Source organism: Phalacrocorax aristotelis, chromosome 1 (genome assembly GCF_949628215.1).
Source record: "Phalacrocorax aristotelis chromosome 1, bGulAri2.1, whole genome shotgun sequence".
Taxonomy (NCBI): Eukaryota; Metazoa; Chordata; class Aves; order Suliformes; family Phalacrocoracidae; genus Phalacrocorax; species Phalacrocorax aristotelis.
Genome location: NC_134276.1, coordinates 116,448,184 through 116,456,687, shown reverse-complemented (window position 1 = coordinate 116,456,687; position 8,504 = coordinate 116,448,184). Strand labels below are relative to the sequence as shown.

The 8,504-nt window shown below is 38.8% G+C and overlaps 1 protein-coding gene across 13 annotated transcripts in view; it reads left to right on the top strand.

Annotated features, from left to right (window-relative positions):
* The first annotated feature begins 388 nt into the window (after positions 1-388).
* POU1F1 (POU class 1 homeobox 1) overlaps positions 389-8,504 on the top strand; it is a 146,337-nt gene continuing 138,221 nt past the window's right edge. For 6 of the 13 annotated variants that reach the window (XM_075102374.1, XM_075102414.1, XM_075102354.1 and 3 more), the window contains exon 1: positions 389-587. The gene's annotated coding sequence lies outside the window, so the exon portion shown is untranslated. The remainder of the gene's footprint in view (positions 588-8,504) is intronic. The other 7 variants (XM_075102337.1, XM_075102451.1, XM_075102406.1 and 4 more) reach the window with 4 other exon arrangements.

The window sequence follows — 8,504 nt, the reverse complement described above, 5'->3', positions numbered from 1 at the left end:
CAAGACCCAGGACAAGTGAGGGCAGGCTGGTGGGGTCACCTGGATCAGGGAGAGAGTTGCAGAGGTGGCAGGGAGCTGATAAATCCTCTGAGCATCTGAGACCTCCTGAGAGAGAAGAGAAGAATAGGCAGGGCTCAAAAACTATCTGAGGAGACACATACTGAGGCTGGAAGCATGGGTCCGCTTGCGAGGGCACACGGGCCAGGGGCAGAGTTGTCAGAAACTCTTTTGTCTGACGCAGTCACTGTACTCTATGCTAAAAAGAAAACCAGCTTTTCATATTTTCTCACCAAACCAGATCTAACTCTTATTGTGCTTGAAAGTATTTCTTGCTGTTTAGATATCTCCCTGTAGGAAGGAGGTGGAGACACACCCGTCTCAAGGCTCTGGCTCACACTGGGTCTTATCATGAACACGCTGGTGTGTGTCCTGGCATATTATGTAAGAGTAATATATTGGTGAAAGGCCTGGAGAATGAAGAGCAAAATCAGTGTGAAAACATAATAAAGTGATGAGAGAGCAATTGAAAAAAAAATAAGAAGGAGATTCTGTGGATGAAATTAAGTTGGGAGACTGCTTTCTGGAAGGTAAGTGGATTAAATATAAATAGCTTAATTATCCATGGAAACACTGATTATTTTCACAGAGAGTTAACCTTATGGTTTAATAAGTACTACAATGTAGTAAGACTGTGGTGTCCTAAGCACAGGCCAACAATCAGTGCTCAAACAGCTGCCAGTAATAAACTGTTTCTCATGACTTTCTTTTTTCTGAGGAGGGAAAGAGGGAGGAAAGTGATCCCCTGCATTCTGCAATCCCTGATCACAGGTGCTGAAAGCAGTAAACACTATTTCTGTTTTAGAGTACCTAATCTTGGAGCCTGGGTGTTCAGTGACCTGAATCCTGGGGAAAGGACTCCATGGGGAGGGGTAGTAGAAAATCACTTTATCAGACCAACAATTAAAAAACCCCATAAAGTAGTACATGGCAGAACTGAATGCAGTCGGAATAGTTAGTAATGTATTTCTTAATGGTTAGAACCTGATTTTACTGTTGAGGAGCTCTGTGCTGAGGATAATAAGGTTTTGAATCTTTCCGTTTAGCTGAATATGGTAACGTGATGTATATGCTTTAGGCTCAGTGTTACCCTCCCTGGAGGAAGAGGAGGGAGCTTGAAGCTTTTTTGGGCAGAGAATTAGGTCCTTCCTCAATGAATATTTTGGATTCTGCCTTTTTTGTCAGACAAGAGTTTATTTCTTTGTGCTGACAGATCTGTTTCTTCCTACTGACCTCCCAAAGGTTCATCTCTATGTGGAAAAAGCATACAACAGTCTTTGAATGTCAGCTTGCTCTTAAAATACATTTTCCTCAAGAGAAAATGTAATTACTTCTTAAAGCAGAAGCCCTTTTTTCATTTCTGATCTTTTGAGTAACTAGATATTTTCTTTTTATTTGCTTAAACAAACCATAATCTCCTTCCCTGGGTCCCTTCAAAATCTATCCATCGTGCTAAGAATTGCATCTCAAAAATAGCAAGTTTAAGATCCTCGTCATTTTATTGCAGCATGGACTGCTAAGTCTTTGACTTTTGCCTTCAGCTTTAAAAACTCAGTCTTTATACAATAGGTTTATACAGAGACAGATTTATAATCTATTAGGAAATATTTTTCCTGTTTTAGTTTAGTAAAGCAAAGATCACAAATCCTATATAAGCAGCACAACATGAATAAAGGTTAAGTTACTGCAGTTTTTGCAAGCTTCCTTGCAGTTAATTGAAATGTAGACTTGTTAAGGAAACTTGGTGGTGAGAGATACTTTCACCACAGATAGGAAGAAGGAGGAAGGAGGTACAGCTCTGCATTTTTCTGGTAAAGTTGCTTCAAATTGAGATGTGCAGACTCTCACACGTACAACTGAAGCAATCCCTGGACTTGGGCCTTAAAAACATGGAAGTTTTTATGATTATGGTGATATCAGACGCATGCTTAATTCAGTACAGCTAGCTCATTTAACAAAACTCAGTTAATTAATCTCAGTTAATCCTACTGATGCAGCTCTGCAACTTGTGGTGCCTGCTCTAGAATGGATAGTGCTGCAATCAAGTATATAATCTGTGGAATGACAGTTGAAGAAAATGTTACATTTCTCTTTCTAAGGACTATAACACAACTTTTTAAGGGTTCTAAGTTATTGTACGTGTATTTGTCTTGGTTTAGTTTTGCAGTTTAGAGAATTGCTGATCTTGTATATCACTAAAATTACCTCTGGCTTTGAAACCTGAGGGTTGTTTACAAGCCCTGGTACTTGCACGCCTGATTTCCTGCTTGGTCTGCCAAGAAGAGCAGGATGGTTGTTTTTTTCATTTTGTTTTCTTTTTGGTCCCTCTGTCTTGTGACACCCCACCCCACCCCCACCCCTCCCCCCCACCCCCCCGATGCGTTAATGCAAATTTCTGTACCGATTTCCTGTACCTTTCATGGAAAATGCAGTGGTTTTGCTTCATGTATTCAGTTAATTTAGAAAGAACTTGTGCAGGATGGAGATTATTCCAAAATGCTGGGTGGCTGTATCTTGCCCTGTGAGTCTTGGGGAATGCTCATGCTTGAGGCAGGTGCTAAATCAAGCCACTTTTGCTCAACATCACTTACTTGTGGAATTTAAATTTGCCAGGTGTCTGTCCTCCAGAAACAGCATGCTTTAGTGGTCTGGGCAGGAAGCCAGCATCTCTGAAGCTGTATTCCCACCTGTATCTGGTTTAATAATGCTTTGTCCTTATATAACACTTTATTTTGCTGTTGTCTTTTGATTTTCTCTCTCCTTTCTTCCCCTGCAACCAGGCTGCTACTGAATCTTGCCAGTAGTACATAACAGGAGTATATTAGTGCTCTGTTCACATCTTACAATCAGTTCAGATCCACAGCTTTGTCAGTGCTACCACACTGCTAAAAACAGCCACCTTCTAATTCTTCACATTTTTCTTCCATTTTTTTTCTCAGGACTGGACATGGTATGCCTTGTGGTCTGTTGCTAATGCTAGTACTTTATAAAGCAATTGCTGGGCAAAGTGAGATGGTTTCTTCTCATTGGTGGATTTTTTCTTTTTACAAAATACAAATTGGGTTTTACCAGAGAGCTTGTAGTGAAGTAGCAAAAAGGCAGATATTAAGGTACTCATCTGGTCTTTTTGCAGAGCTCACTGAGGGGAAGAAAAGCAGTTAATTGAGAAAGTACATCTCGCAGCTCACAACCAAAAATGCAGCTGCTTTTGACAGTCTGATTATGGAAGTCCAGTAGACGTGGACACAGATTCTCTGATTCGTATTGACTGATTGGATGGTGATTTTCATTGGAACCCATAAAAACTTGGTGCTGAGTCATCTGAGATTACGGACGATTACAGTATGTTCCTGTGGGGTAAAGTGTGCATATTCGTTTAGTGGGATACAAGGTAATTTGGGATAGCCTAGTCCTTGGTGAGAGAGGGTTATGCCTCCAGTGGGACCTCAGAGGTGAGGATCCAGGCATGACCTGAGAAGCTGCTGTGCTCTGAACTAAAATCCTAGCTTTCTTCCATGATAACCTGGTGGTGGTATCTTTAATTGTTTTTTTTTTTTTAAAAAGAGAGAAAAGTAGCTGTAACTTTTGACAGAAATGTTTTGGGGGAAGCTTCAGCAGTGTCCTCCTTGGCTACCATACCTTGACAGAGTAGTCTTTGGGATAAGAGTTTTTGAAAAAGACTGAAATTAATCTTGTCTTTGGAGAACAAAAATAACGTTGCTGCATATAGTTCATTTGGTGAGCAATTCCAAGAACAGGTGATAACATACATGGAAGAGAAGTTTGGTTTGCGTTTTTGTTTGCTTGTTTTTAAACTAAAGGTGAATATTGAAGAAAGAAATACCTGGCTTTTTGTTTCATGCTAAAATCTTCATAGCTTTTTTCCTTTTTTTAAATTAAGTGTAGGTATTTAAAATAAACATCATGATTGCCTGCTTTTCTTGAATAAGTTGTAGAGACTTGTCAGTTTATTCCTGTAATAGGCTCACCTTCTACAGGATGTGTCATGTTGGCTTAAAATCGTTAGAGTGAAAGCTATGTCCCTAAACCTGGTGTCTTGCTAATTAATTATCTTTGCCTTTTAAAGTAAGCACCTTCGTTGTAACATGAACTTGTTGCTTTTGGCTTTTAGCCTTTGGAAAGTAGATTGAAAAGCCATTTATTGCCAGAATCCTCTCCCTCAGGTAGACAGGCAATGCAATCAAATCTCCAGCCTTCATCCACCTTTTGGTTAAACTGCATAGATTGAGCTTTAGTCTGCACCTATTGTCATCCTGCTAATTCAGTGTATGGTGGAATGACACATCGCCTGTTTTGAATCCCAAGGTATAGACGTAAGAGTTCAGTTTTCTGTTTAATTATAGGGGACATCTGTTCATTTTCTTTAGCATTTTCTGGTGCGTGTTTCAATGAGGGCAGAACAGCAAGATGAAATGCTACAACTGCTGTGAGAATTCAGAAAATATAATATAATCCAAAAATCTCTTATTCATTTTTTTTTCCTCTCTATTCCATGGTAGCAAAATGTACCCTGATGGATGGAAGAAGTAAATGTTAGTGTCATGGAAGTTGATAGGTGAGGTGTGACCAAGGCCTTGGGTAGAAGTCGCTGTTCCCATTAATTATGTCAACAAAGTCAGATAAGTCTGGCATTCAGGGAGTACAGCTTATGCAAAAACTTTCCCAAGCATAAAGATAACTCAGAATAGTCTTAGACCTTCAACAGTCCCTTTCCACAAGCTTTGAAAAAGCAAAGGAGATGTACTGCTCTAGTATGGGAAGAGGTGTGTGGCAAAAGAATTTAACTAGAAATAATGAGATAAGGATTTTCTGAGCTTAATGACATGATGTCCTCACACTCATGGAATGGAAGGCAGCCTTGCAATAAGCAAATGAATGTCTTACTGACCTCAATTAACACTTGTTCTGTTTGTGCCAGGACTGAATTTTGTTCTTCAAGCCTTCTAGGTGCATAGGAGGTGAATAGCAGACAAATGTAAATGACCTCATTTTGTCACTTGGATGGCATGAATATTTCAGAGTCCACCTTTAACTAAATTAGAAACCTGGAATGAAGAGGTATAGCTCTCTTTGTGGTCCATGGAGAGAACTATACTCCTGAGGTGTCCCGAATCACCCTCTGTATGCTTCATTGATCACATAGGAACAAAAAGTTGTAGCTCAGCTCAGTGTTAATGTGAATTTACTCTTTATATTCACAAGCAACTGATCTTAGTATGCCAACCCTGAATTTACCTCTCTTTTTAAAAGTGGTTTGTTTTTGCTTTTTTAAAAATTTTTATTTCTGGTGTTCTCTCACAGCAGACAGGTTTGTCTTACTGTGAGACAGCACAAGAAATTACAGAAATCACAAACTGGATGTCAGTTTGCCTCTAATTCATGAGGATATGCTGTACCTATAAATCACAAAAATTTAACAGCTGCAACTGCAGCCAGATAAAACACTGGCACAGGGGCAGCTGAGAATCAGTGAAAGACAGATGAGACTATGACTTTTTGTCAATTGGCTTCACCCTCCTGGAGAATATCTGGTATCAAGCTGTCAGTCTACTTGACTTCAGAATGAACAAACAGTGAGCTGGTAAAACAGAGTAAGTCCTATCACTTCTCCTTTCTTGGGAAAGTGTAGAGACTGGCATAATTCATGAAGAGTTCTGCCTTTTTGCTTGTCTCCTGCTTTTTCCCTCCCCTGTATTGTGTCAGCTTGTAGCCTAAAACTATAATCTCTGGTGGTCAAAAATTCTGGTTAAATACTATGCCTATACACCATTAGACTAATAGATTAGCTCTGACAATAAAATTTATTAATGCAAACGCAGAGAAGGTCTCGAATCAACTCTCAATCAGTTTCTGTCTTGATAATGTCTCTAACTGAAGTATCAAGTGTACCAAAGTATTGCTGAAGAGTAGGCCATCTCTGAAAATTATCAGGTTGTAATTTAGCTTTCCCTGATCTAACTTCCATAGGTGTGCAAGAGATAGTCCTTTTTTTCTTTCCTTTACATATAAACATTTAATTCTAGTTGCAAAATATTTAAATATGTCAAGGAAATAATATACAGATAGATCTATTGTTCCACTATGGGAATCTTGTGGCAAATAACTTGGATTTGCTATCGTGCTTTATTTCTGATCTATTTTCAACCATCAGTCATAGTTACATATGCTTTATTTTGTTTTTTATTTAATATGCCATTGAACAGGTGTAGTCATTACAACATGGTTACCTTCAACATCAACCTCATCAAATATCAAAAGCCTTAGCTGAAGGGACCCAGGCTGGTGTACGAAATCACTGATAGTCATGGATTTAGAAGCCCAAGCACTTCCTTTATTTCATTACTATACAAACAATAGAGGCAGACAGGAGTCAGTAATGAGGATCTTGTTCACAGATCTTGATTTGTCTTCCAAAACACTTCCTGGCTTCCTATGCAGAATAAGAATGCTTATACAGAAACTTTGTGGGAGGGATGAGGAAAGCGGACAGAGAAGGGAGAGATCTTTACATCAATCTCTGAAGTAGCCACACCAAGCTGGTACTATTACCTGCTTCGCAATTGCTTTGTAGAGGGAGGTTCACTGTGGAGGGAAGTCCTGGTTCCTTTTTCATCTTGGGGATTTTCCATTAGATGAAATGAAGTTCAGTAAAGATGTGATAGTTCTTTGACAATGTTTCAGTAGCTTTATTAGGAAACTTCAAAATTAAGCTTTGAAGAGGGATTTTGCTGTGAACCAGGACACAAAAAGTCAAGGTTGAACACCTTATGTTATGTTTTAGCAGGCTCAGAGTAGGAAAAGCAAACTTAAAGGAAACAGAGTTTTTGCTTGGGTTGTTTGGTTTGTTTTCTTTATTTGTGGTGTTTTACTAAAAATCTAGTCTGAATTCATACCTGGGGTGAAAATTGTTGACTGTTGGATTTTGTTTAGCTTTGTGGTTTTTTTTTTTCTTTTAATTAAAATAAAAAATAAACCTTAGGCTGAAATGGTTTCCTGATGTAGTGAAATGTTTTTACTTTACTGGGCTTTCAAAGGAAGTGTATGCAAATTAAAAGCACGGCACAGACCCTTTAGCCCAAGGCCTAGAGTAGGTGCTTCAGATATGAAGGGCCTCAGCTCCAGGCTGGCTCTGTGCCCTGGTCACCTACCTCCTGGAAGGATGCCCTGGGTACCAGGTATGCTGTGGTGTGGGTGCCTTGATCTTTGTACAGTGCTGGTGTCTGTTATCTCTGCAGTGCTTTGCAGAGATTGTTTTGATTAACATGGAAACTAGTTCCATTTTGATCTTTGGAAAAGTTGGAAAAAATTCTGACCATAACCCAAAACCCAGTAATATTTATAATATTGATAGTAGTACAAAGTATGTGAAGAGTTCTAAAGATAATGCAAGAGAACCATCCATTTGAGGAACATTATCTGATATGCAAGCTAATAAAGAATGACAGCTGGTTTTTGTTTTGTGGGGTTTTTTTTGTTGCTTGGTTTTTTTAAGGTGTGTGTATATATATGTATACAAAAAATGGATAAACATTAAACAAAGATACAAGACAGTTTATCTCCTCTATGGAAGACTATATTCAGAATACCTATAATGACCTTGGCATTCTGCTTAATGAATAAATAGAGTGTTCAGCCATATCTGATAATGAAAATGAGGCATGCTTAATTGACTTAGCACCCAACTAATCAACAGTTAATGCAGTCCAGAAAATTGCTAAGTTATTTCATCTCGGAGGGTCAGAGCACACATGTAGAGAAGGGACAATATAGCTTTTATACCTTAAGCATGAAGCAAGTATAAATGGCAAACAGTAATTGATATGTCCCAGAGGCTTCAGTCAGTAACGTGGCCTTGATCCACGCTCTTCTCAGCCATCTACAAAATGTTTATAATTCTAGAAAGAAACTTTGTTAGTTGACATCCTGCAGGCAATTACTCTGGAGGATTTGTTAAATTGTGAGCAAAACAGCTCTGCCATTGGCAGACCAGCAAGTTAGATTGGGTTCATTTAAAAAAAAAAAAGTGTGCCTTTGTTGCCACTGCAAGAATGGCCTGCTGGGTTTATTAAAAGTACATATTGAGTTACAGTGCCTAACTCGACACCTGCAAATATCTCTGCCCCAATTTTACTTGGCTACAGACAGTGATTCAGAACTAAAAGATAATTTCTTCCAAATCCTTTCCATCAGGGATTTTTCTGTTGCTCATAGGAATGACTTACTATTCAGAGCCAAAACAGTGATGTTTGAGAAAGAGGCCATCAGTGTAGTTCTCTGCACAAGGGATAGTCAATGGAAACCTTGTTTTCATCCTTCATGTTCAGAAATCCCAGGTTAACAAAGGACTTAGTACAACAGGAACTATCTTGTTCCATTTTATCCTTTTTCTGTGAACTGGGTTTTTTTTTAGCAATTTCTTCTTAATT